The following is a 12122-nucleotide window of genomic DNA, read 5'->3' as shown; positions in this document are numbered from 1 at the left end:
CAGCATCCAGGGCCAGGTGATGTGAGTCTAGAGGGGCTGGACATCATCGTTCTTACTGCTCATTTGACTCTAATGTGTATTTTAATCCTGATAACTGAATGCTCCTCAGACTCAGGCCCAGCCTCATGCCAACACCCACTCCTGGTTGTGCCAGCTGTCATTCTGCTTTTCTGCCCCGGTTATTGTTTCTAATATCTGAATACATTATTTCTGTAGTACTCCCGACTCTGTTTAGAATTGAAATCTGTTGTTTTTCAAGTCCCTTGGACCAGAACCAGCCATATATCCAGCAGGTTGGAGGAGCCTAATTAGACCAGTGGTGGGAGTCTTATTTATGTGCCTATATTTTGAACTATGTATTTACTCAGCTGTTCTTCTCAAGTCTATACCCTGCTTATCTGCTGGAAATTTCTTACACACTCACCCTTCCCCCATTGTTAATTGACTGCCTGAATCACATGCTGCTTTTATCAGCCACTTTGGACAGTGTCTTAGTTACCTAGTCCTGCTAAAACAGAAATACCACAAGCGGATGGCTTTATCAAATGGAAGCTTATTCTCTCACGGTCTAGGAGGCTAGAAGTCCAAATTCAGGGCGTCAGCTCCATGGGAAGTCTTTCTCTGTCTGTGGGCTCTGGAGGAAGGTCCTTGTCATCAGTAGTCCCCTGGTCTAGGAGTTTCTCCTAGCTCTGCTCCTGGCGCCGCATTCTTAGTGGCATGAGGTTCCTCTGTCTCTCTGCTCACTTCTCTTTTTTCTAGTTGAAAAGAGGGTGATTTAAGATACAACCTAAACTTATGATTGAGTCCTGCATCATTAACATAACTGACACTAGTCCCATCTCATTAACCTCATAGAAGTAGTAAAATCACATCAGTTGACAAAATTGTGGACAATCACACAATACTGGGAATCATGGCCCAGCCAAGTTGACACATATTTTGGGGGGACACGATTCAATCCATGACAGATACTATGTCAGAAGAAACTGATGTTCCATGGTCCAGTCCTACAACTATGTTAGTTACCTTGATGCCTGTCATCAGTTAAAGGTATGCTGCCAAGTCCTTTACCCTTTTGTTGTACTCAAACTTACTGTGAGTAACTGGCCATTCCCTACCCATTATGATGTGACATTCACATTTCGAAAGGGTAACTTCACCAACAAAATCTTTAATAAGCAATATAAAAAAAAAAAAATAGTGAAAAAGAGCATCGGCTTTGCAGTCTGGCAAACTTAGGTTTAAATCCTGCCTTACCAATTGTGGTAGGCAGAATAATCCCTGCATCCTAAACTCTAGAACCTGTGATTATCTTATGTTACCGGCAAGGGGAATTAAGGTTGCATGTGTAATCAAGGTCTCTAATCAGCAGGCTTTAAGACGGGGCGTTAACCTGGATTCTCTGGGTGGACCCAGGGGTCCTGATCAGTGAAAGATGGAAGCAGAGGAGTTAGTGTGAGAGGGGTGTGATGTGCGGCAGACTCAATTGGCTCTTGTCGGCTTTGAAGATGGTAGGGAGCCACGGAATGCAGGTACCTCCAGAAGGTGGCAAAGGCAAGAAAACAGACTCTCCCTTAAAGCCTCCAGAAAGAAAAGTAGCCCTACCAACACCTTTGCTTTGTTCTAGTGAGGCCCGTTTTGAGCTTCTGACCTCCGGAACTGTAATAAATGTGTTTTGTTTACCACAAGGTTTCTGGTTATTTGCAGTAACTTGTTACAGCAGCAACAGGAAACTAATACACCAACTTACCAGCTGTATGACTTGGAGCAACTATGCTGAACCTCAATTCCTTCATTTAAATAAGGGTTGTTAATACTGAACCTAAGACTCCACTGTTTGTAAAATCAAACACTATTTATAATAAAGGAAAATTTAATGCCAATTTAACCTTGGCACAAAGTCTCATCACTGTCAGGATTTTTGTTTTATACACATTTAAAGAGTTCTGTTAGACGTAGATTTTTATCATTTTTATCTATTGCATGCATAAAAGAAATTTAAGAAGTTATCACTAAAACATCTTTACTTTCAACATCCAAATTTCTGAATCACAGAAATCTATGCTCAGTGTTGGTTAAGTGCTACGGCTACTAACCAAAAGGCTGGCAGTTCAGATCCACCGGGCGCTCCTTGGAAACTCTACAGGGCAGTTCTCCTCTGTCCTATAGGGTCGCTATGAGTCGGAATCAACTCAACGGCAATGGGTTTGGTGGGTGGGTTTATACTCAGAGTTATAGATGTACACGCTTTACCAAAAATACTGCCCTTTCTGCCGTCAAGGACATTTACAATCTAGCCTTTCTTCAGTTGGCTTCAAGGTTTTCTTTCAATGCACTGGCACCCATTCTACAAGTTTTAATGTGCAGCCACAAGCATGGCATGATGCCGGGACTGCCGGTTGACTAAAGAGGATTCCAAAATGCAAGCTGATATCAGTGATGATTATAGAAAAAAAAAAGTGCCTTAGAGTGAATAAAACATGTTACAGTGTGGATGGCATAAACGCAAAAGTATAAAGACTCTGGAATTCTTAATATGTTTCTCTTGTTGAATACGTTTATCGTGTATTTTCCTTTCCAGTTAAGCTCGCCTTACAAGCATCAGCTCTCATGCATTCAACAGTTAGCCAATGAGGAAAGCCAGGAGAAGGAGACTAACTCTTAATATGGAAGCGGCTAAGGTGATTAATAAGTGGGCAGAAACCAAAACAAAAATATTATTATAATTATTTCTGATCTATATCTATGTATCTATCTGTGTATCTGTGTATCTATGTATCTATGTATCAATATATGTATCTATGGATCTATCTATCTATATCTATCTATCTACCATCTGTCTGGTTTGTTGTTGTTCTCTTTACATGCAAAAGCAATGAAAAATGAAAAGACCTATGCTTTGCAGATGACTAGTCTTTTACATTTGAATGCCATCTTTCATTAAATTTGACAAGTATGTAGTTTAACCATATTGCAATGTTCTTATAGAATTTTCAAAGTCATTGAATCAAATGGGAACAGACAGTAAAAAAAAATGAATTCATGAAAGGAAGATTTTGACTGAAGTTGGCTGGCATGTAAGAACAGAGAAACACTTTTTGAAAGTGGATAACATTAGAAGAAGTTAGAGCTTGTGTGTGTGTGTGCTCTGTATTCTTTTTTATCTCCTCAAGGTCTTGTGGACTTATATAAAATGTTGGTTATATTAGAGCCTTATGTTTTTTCAGTGGAAATCATAGTTCCATTTACACAGGGGATAAAAACCAATTCATATGGATATTTGTGGTAGTGACAGTTCCAAATACAAATATAAGATTGAGAATAGATAAATATGGCACATATATGAGAAAGACAGAAAGATATTCTGGGTAGTGATTGAAATTAATTTAAGTTAAAATGCACCATCTTGTTTTACCATCATTGGTATGACGTTTTAGGGAGAATTCCCCAGTTAACTCCGGTGACATCACTAGGGGGGCACGGGGTGCAGGCTGCAGCAGATGACACTGTCAGAGGGGGTGACAACAAAGTGACTGACTGTAAAAATATTCCTGTAGTTAGTTATAACAACAAAAACATTTTTCATGAGCCCATCTTACGTGTATCCATATGCCTACAAGGCTAAAACTCTCTGCTAACTTACTTCTTAAACCTTTGAATGTACTCAGGTCAGAGCTGTGATTGTTACCCAGTTACAAGCACCCCGTCACTGGTTTTGTCTGCAGGAGCTACAAGCACACACTGTTGTTTTCATTGTTGCCAGAGTTTTTATAGTCACTGATTTTGTGAAATTTTCTGGTGGTTTTAGCTATGATATTGTGGTAATTAGTATTTCTAGATTTACATCAATAACTTTCTTGAGAATGAAGTAGTAATTAAAGGAAAACAAGGAGTGATATGCCGGAATTACTATTTACGAGTAATATCAGCACAAAAAACATTACTAAGGATTCTGTAGGATCTACTATGGAAGGAGATTCCTGGGGGAAGTGATGACATCATGAATTACCACACTGGGTGACGCCAACCCTAGCAATAAAAAAAAAAAAAATCACTGGTTTACTGTCTTAAAATTAATTTCTCATTAAGCCATCCAGCTGGTGCTATGGTTCACTATTTAAGCAGACAAGCTAAACATCAAAGAGATTTTTACACTGCATAAAAATGAAAACATTAAATAGACTTAAAAACTGGAGGAAATCTATGCTTGTCAGAAGGCATGTTAGCAAGTTCTTTCAAAATATAAAATCAATTCTAGTTCAACAAAGGAAAGTTGTTATAATAAGAATTTTAGTAAAAATGTGCTGTTTATTTCCTACATAATCTTCTAAAAGATTGATATATTATCCACAGGGGGTGTAACTTTTCCATGATAATTATATCTGTCTTTAAAAAAAAAAAAAATGAACATCCCATGAGACAGAGAGAGAGAGAGAGAAAGAAGAAAATAAGCAAGCAATATATAAAGTACAAATGGCAAATATCAAAAAGAAATATGGCTCATTTTGATTTAGGCATTTATTGAAGTTTGGCTGTAGCCCATATATTCTCCCCCAATCTACCGTTTTGCTTTAATTTTATTTTTTAAATGCTCAGTTCCTAAGTGTCTCCTTCGATATGGTTATCAGCATACCTGCACTTGTGCATAATAAATGTGTAATCTCATACCTTAGCATCAAATTTAGTTGCTATAAAGATATCAGCAATGCAATCAAGACATGCCATTTGGGAGTGTTGTTAATATCTGCATATTCACTTCCAAATAGAGATAAGCTTCTGAGTATCACTTAGAGTGAAGTTCTTATACTTTTTATTGTTTGAAATTCTGTATGTTATATGATGTGAAGCTTATGCTTATCATTGCTTGAGTAAAATGCTCCAGAAATTGTGATTTTGAAAGTTGCCAATTATACACACTAAAAATGTATTAATAACTTTTAAATAGTAATAGAGAAATGAATTGATAGACACTACAAATATCTAGATAATATTGGAAAGAACGTTACGCACCTTTTTGAGCCGACCAACGTATGAAACATGGAAGTCATATAAAGCCAAATAATAAACATTATATTATATCATAATTTCTCTAAAGAAACTGTGGCATGCCAACACATAAAAGTGTTAAAACAGTAAACAAACAACTTTAAGAATTGAGTTTTATATTAAGATACAAATTTAAGCTCTCAGCCTTTCCAAAAAAATCTTATGAGAATTCTACTTTGTGAAGAAGAAAAAAAAAAAAATCCTAAAGCTATATAACAGATGTTATAACAAAGATAAAATAAAGAATATAAACAATATGGGGAAAAGAAGTAATTATTTGAGAAAAATGAGATGGCAACCGAAATATCTTCTCAATCATTTCCAATGTCAATACTTTATTAGAATAGAAGCCTTCTGGTAAAATAGATGAGTTTCTTATTAGGCATCCGTTCAGGCCCAGAGCCCTAATAAAAAATTATTTGTGAATGTTCAGGGAAAAATTATTTCTAATATATACTCCAGGCTATTAGAAGCTTGAAAAAGTCTTTAATTTTAAGAGAGTATAAAAACCGTCACAGATCCTAAACCGTGTCTGTTTACTTACACGAGCAGTCAAAGAGTTAAACTGCAGACTTCCTTTTCTCAGTTTTATGATGCAGAAGAACAATATTTAACTTTTCCCCTCTGAATAAACTAGCAGTTTAATCATCATGTCGATAATTCAGACTCCAGAAAGAACTTAGAGACACACCTAATAAGTTAGTTCCATTAAAATAAATGAAAGTTTATATTTTCAGTGACATTTTTCATAATAACATTTTAACCTGTACATCAAAGTTAAACATGATTTTTAAATGCCTGTAATAATTGCCATCTTAATAGAATATAGAATCTGAGGTTTCTTTAATGACTTAGGAAAAGGTGAAAAAGTTTTAAAAAAAAAATTGAAATTATAGCTATCAATACAAAAAACAGTTAAAAGGTTAAATCTATCAGAACTTTCCAACACCAACAGCATCTTGAAAGACTTGAAATATTCAGGAGATGACAGAGTTAAGTCATCATTTACCTCTATTGTTTTGGCCAGCTGGGTCTTGGAAGAAGACTGTGGAATATGGCACGCTTACTTTGGAGTTTTACAGACTCACCTAGTGATGCTAACTGTACCCGGTGACCTACAACAGGAGCTGGCAAACCATGGCCTACAGAGTGCAGGAACTAAGAAGGCTTTTGCATTTTTAAAGTGTTGTTAAAAACAAACAAGAAGGTTGACTACTAGGTGAAAGTTGGAGGTTTGAACCCAGACAGAGGCACCTTGAAAGATGGGCCTGGCAATCTGCTTTTGAAAGGTCACAGCCTTGAAAACCCTGTGGGGCAGTTCTACTCTGCACACACAGGGTCTCCATGATCAGAATTCACTTGACGGTAGTGTGAGGGACTCCGCCCACCCACTCCTCAGTGAATGGGTGAAAGTTATTTTTTAAAAGACAACCATTTAAAGCCTGTGGAAATGGTCCTAGAAGCAAACAGCAAATGAAGAAACATCAAATCTATGAGAAGGATGAGTCTCCACATTTGAACCAAGACCACTTCCTACTTCCGCACAACTAGCTCAGCAAGATGGAGATTCCATTCCAGGCTGGTACAGCCAAGAACACAGGGCTCCCACTGTCCCCGACTCACAACCATAAGGCTTTCTTCGCAGGAGGAGCAGGTCCTCAGCATTTCTCATTTTGCCCCCAGCTGCCTGTTGCTGAAGCTAATTCCTGAATGAGTGAGATTGAGAGGTAGGTGCCCAAGCCCCACTTATGGAATGGAGGCTCTGTTTTCACCATGGGGTGCTCCGAGAATTCTGGAGCCCCAAATCCCTTCTCTCAGCTTGCGAGGAACTGGTTCCATGCCTACAAAGGCAAGCCAAGAGAGCCTCAGGCTGCTGAACACATTTGTTTATCCGCTTCATACAGAAAGAGAGAAGTCCTGACATACAGATCCACCCTGATTCAAGTCCAGAGGCTAGTAATCGACTGGCTGCTCAGGACCGGAAAAAAAATTGGAGAACATGCTGTGTTAAGTACCTACTGCCGCTGTGACAAAAATACCACAACTGGGTGGCTTTAAAGAATAGGTATTTGTTTTCACACAGTTAAGGCCAGAAGCACAAATTTGGGGAGTGTCTCTGGGGGGCGGTCCTTTTTTGTTTATTTCAGCCTCTGTTGGGTGCTGTCCAGTCGATGCCAACTCATGGCAACCCCGTGTGTTATGGAGTAGAACTGCCCCATAGGATTTTCTTGTAATCTTTAGGGGGAAACCCTGGTGGTGTAGGGGTTAAGTGCTACCCCTGCTAACCAAAAGGTCAGCAGTTTGAATCCGCCAGGCGCTCCTTGGACACTCTGGGGGCAGTTCTGCTCTGTCTCACAGGGTCTTTATGAGTTGGAATCGAGTCGACGGCAGGGTTTGGTTTTTTGTTTTAATCTTTAGGGAAGCAGATCACCAGGTCTGTCTCTCCTGGAGCCACTGAGTGGGTTTGAACCACCAGCCTTTCAGTTAGTAGCCAAGTGCTTAACCATTGCACCACCAGGGCTCCATTTTAGCCTCTAGTAACCAGCAACCTTTGAAGTTCCCGGCCTCGTAGATCCCTCTGTTTCTATCTTCAGTGCCTGACTTACCCCTGTGTCTGCATGCCTCTATGTCTGTCTTTCTCTTTTGATAACTCAGAAGTAATCAGATTTAAAACCTATCCTACTCAGGTATGATCTAATTAACCTAACAAATAAACTAATTCCAAACAGGATTAAATCCAGAGATATAGGGTTTAGGATTCCAACATAATATTATTTGAGGGCAAAATTCAATATGTAACACATACCACCAGGAGTTTGGGGAGATAAATGGATATATTACTATAATGGGCACAGGGTGTGAAGATATTTGTGTCCAAATGCATGCCTACTGAAATCATATGGAAATAAACACTGGCCGTCCCATTAGGTGATGATCCCTGTCTACTGTGGGAGAGCCTCAGAATAGTCAGGTAGAAAAAATGACCCTTTTTCTGGACATCAGTCATTCTCTTTTCCTAAACATTCTCATCCTCTCCCAGTGAGCCTATGTACATAATAGGCTCAAGACCGTGAGCTGGCTGCTGCTGCCACTGCTGAGTGCCCAATCTGAGTGCCCAACAGCAAAGCCCAATGCTGTGGTCCCAGTAAGACACCCACCCCTGAGGAGACCAGTCAGCTACCTGGTGGCAAGCTGATTACTTTGCATCATTGAGGAGGCAGTAATTTGTCTTCTAAGGAATAGTTACATATTCCATATAAGAATTTGCTTTCCCTGTCTATCCTACTGTGGGTTTTCAGAATGACTAATTCATCATCACGTTATGACATACAACTTGCCTCTGATGAAAACAGATCCCGAGACGGCTGTCTTGGTGGAACAGTAGAACGGCCTGCTAAAGACTCTGTTATGGGCTAATAATACATTGTGAGACCAGGATGCTGTCCTTTAAGGTATGTTCCTGAAGATTAGAGGTTTGGGTCCACCCAAGGTGACTCAGAAGAAAAGTCTGATGACCCACTTCCCAAAAATTAGCCATTGAAAATCCTGTGGAGCACAGTTATACTGTGTCGCACACCGAGTCACCACAAGTTGGAATTGGCTGAGCAGCAACTGTTTTGTTGTTTGTTTTGTTTTGTTTAATGTATTTTAAACCAGCAACCCATCAATATCTGGTGCTGTCTGCCCCAATATTAGAATGCAGGTGTCCAGAAACAAAGGGCTGAGGTGGAACGGCCGCTTTTGCTATGACACCTGGTAACCCACTTGAAGAATTTCTACTTTCTGGTGGTTAAGTGGAAACCCTGGTGGCGTCGTGGTTAAGAGTTACGGCTGCTAACCAAAAGGTCAGCAGTTAGGATCCATCAGGCGCTCCTTGGAAACCCTCTGGGGCAGTTCTACTCTGTCTTCTAGGTCGCTGTGGGTCCGAATGGACTCCACGGCCCAAGAATGATCCCAGCAGTGAATACAATCATAATTTGGTGAAGTTGGAAGCTGGGACTATTACTCGGCCATTACAGTTTTCTGATGCTGCTGAACCAAATGACAGGCAATTAGTGCCTGTACTAGACAGGATGATTGGATTACCCCAACACGACTGTCACAATAAAGTCTGTTTGTTCACTGGGGGCACTTCTTAATTATCCTTTACCCAATTTCTTGATAGATAGAAAACTGCAGCCCATGGACCACCAAGTATTCAGATAATGTGGAAATAAACATTTGGATCATACCATCAGGTAATGATCCCCAGCCAGCCATGACCCTGGAAGGGATTGAGGGGAAGTTAGATTAAGCTGTGGAAGAAGGAAGATAAATTAATCAACTAAAGGCTACTGACTAGCCATAGAAGTAGGCCCATATCAGCTATATTTTAGGGTAATTATTTATCTCCTTCTGGGGCATGCTATTAAGAGCACTGATAATTGTTAATGGTTTGGTTTTAGGTGCGACTATGACGAAATTGACATCGTGCTGTGATTTTACAATAGCCGATGTGACATGTTCTCTGAGCATAGACAAAGCTTTTTCGTCTGGTAAAAGGACAAAAGTGGACATCAAACTGTATGATAAGAAGACTATGCTGGAATATTCTCCATGTATCCCTGCAAACCCACTCTCTATTCTGCTCTGTACTCCTGGGTACTGATCTTTATGGGTTACATAAGTTGGTCTACCTTGTCCTCTGACTTCTGGTTAGTTTGTGCCAATAACAGGCACCAACAGGAAACCAGAGGGTGGGGAGAAGAGAGAAGTTGGAATATTTACACTCTCAACTCTGTGCCTGCTGGACTACCAGTTGTAGAATTATCATTGACTGGGTTTTTTTTACCATAAATCACAGCTCTTGTTAGGCAGTGCCTTTTTATGGCTACTGGTCTCACCAGTTCCTGGTAACTACAAGCCCCCACCCTGCACCTTCAGGTCTAGTGGAGGCAATGGCTTCCACCCAACTGTTTCTCATCCCAGGGTTCTCCTTAACCCCGCCCATACATTTATAAGAAGTTATTTTATTAAAGCCCCTGGGTGGTGCACACAGTTAAGTGCTAGGCTACTAGCTGAAAGGTTAGTGGTTCAAACCTATCCAGAGGTGCATTGGAAAACAGGTGTCATGGATTGAATTGTGTCCCCACAAAATATGTGTCAACTTGGCTAGGCCATGATTCCCAGTATTGTGTAGTTGTCCACCATTTTATGATGTGATGTGATTTTCCTAAGTGTTGTAAATCCTATCTCTATGATGTTAGTGAGGAAGGATTAGAGGCAGTTACGTCGATGAAGCAGGACTCAATTTACAAGATTAGGTTTCATTTTAAATCAATCTGTTTTGAGATACAAAAGAGAGAAGCAAGCAGAGAGACAGGGAGACCTCTTACCGCCAAGAAAGAAGCCCCAGGAGCATAGAACGTCCTTTGGATCCGGGGTCCCTGCATTGAAAAGCTCCTCAACCGAGGAAGATTGATGACAAGGACCTTCCTTCAGAGGTGACAGAGAAAGCCTTCCCCCTTGGAGCTGGCACCCTGAATTTAGACTTCTAGCCCCCTAAATGTGAGAGAATAAATTTCTCTTTGTTAAAGCCATTTCTGTTATAGCAGCACTAGGTAACTAAGACAACAGGCCTGGAAATATGCTTCAGAAAGGTCACAGCCTTGAAAACCCTATGGAGCAGTTCTATGCAACATATCAGATCGCCATGAGTGACTCATAACGGACTCTACAGCAACGAACAGCAACCCTTTATTAAAATGTCCTCAGTTACCCCGTTGTGTATGTTTATTTCCATTTTCCTCACAGAATCTCAACTGAATTAGTAATATATGCTGCAGATTTGTCTCTAACTGGGTATTTGCTTATTAATGTTTTTTGCCAATATTTAATATACTTATGTTAAAATGTGTTTGATATGGTTGTATCATACCATCTTTCTTTGTAATTTCAAACTTTACCCTAATGCTTAGAATGGCCATTTAATACCGATGGTATTTAAATATCCATCTGTATTTATTTTAGTACAATTATGGTTTCATTTTACAGTAAATATTTAACCCAATTAGAAAAAAGAAATGAGATAGATTTTTAAGGAAGAGATCTGATTTTACTTGTTACCTTCCAAATGGATTCAGTTACTTATTGAATAATTCAACAATTCTTTCAGGATATGAAATATACCCTTTGTCATTTTTTAAATTATCATATGTTTTAGAAACAGTCCTAGATATTTTATACGGCTATTATAAGAATCAAGTACCACAGTAGCTTAAGAAGTATTAAAGAAACAAAAATTATTATTATTCAAAAATGTTTTACCCATCAAATAGATTGAGGATGTATTTCCAAAGGGCCACATGACTTTCTTTGTTATGCTAATGAGGTCATATCGCTGTAGGGTGTGTCTTAAGCCAATCACTCCTGAGATATAAAAGAGCAGATTTGGTACAGAAGCGATTAAACACAAGCGGAAGACCCACAGTATCTGAAGACAATGAAGGCTGACCAGTCTATAAGCCCAGGAACTCCAAGGATGATCAGCTAGAGAAGCCTACACAAAGGTTTTCCCCCAGAGCCTACAAAAAGAAAGCTTTCCCCTAGGGCCAATGCCCTGAATTCTTAACCTGTGAGAAAACAAACTTCTGTTTGTTAAAGCCACCCACTTGTAGTATTTCAATTCTGACTCATAGTGACCTTATAGGACAGAGTAGAACTGCCCCATAGAGTTCCCAAGGAGCACCACATGGATTTGAACAGCCAACCTTTTGGTTAGCAGCTGAAGCACTTAACCACTACACCACCAGGGTTTCCTCTGTTATAATAACACTAGATAACTAAGACCTCAGGGGTGTTGAGGCTCTCGGAAGTCAGAACGGGTTACTGCTGCCCACATCCAATTGGCTACAACCAGTTACATGGCCAACTCTGAGTCCGTGAAATAGAGAAGTCCACTTCTCCCAAAGAGAGAGGAAGGCAGGGATTGCTGAACAGCTTAATTTACCACCATGTGTCTGAATTAGTTCAAATTCTCTTCTAGAGAAAGATAAAATGAGAGATTCTAATTTAGTGATGAATAGTCAACAAGTCTG

The sequence above is a fragment of the Loxodonta africana genome, chromosome 26 (assembly GCF_030014295.1).
Source record: "Loxodonta africana isolate mLoxAfr1 chromosome 26, mLoxAfr1.hap2, whole genome shotgun sequence".
NCBI classification, from domain to species: Eukaryota; Metazoa; Chordata; class Mammalia; order Proboscidea; family Elephantidae; genus Loxodonta; species Loxodonta africana.
The sequence above is the reverse complement of the archived record's forward strand: the minus strand, read 5'-3'. Positions refer to the sequence as shown.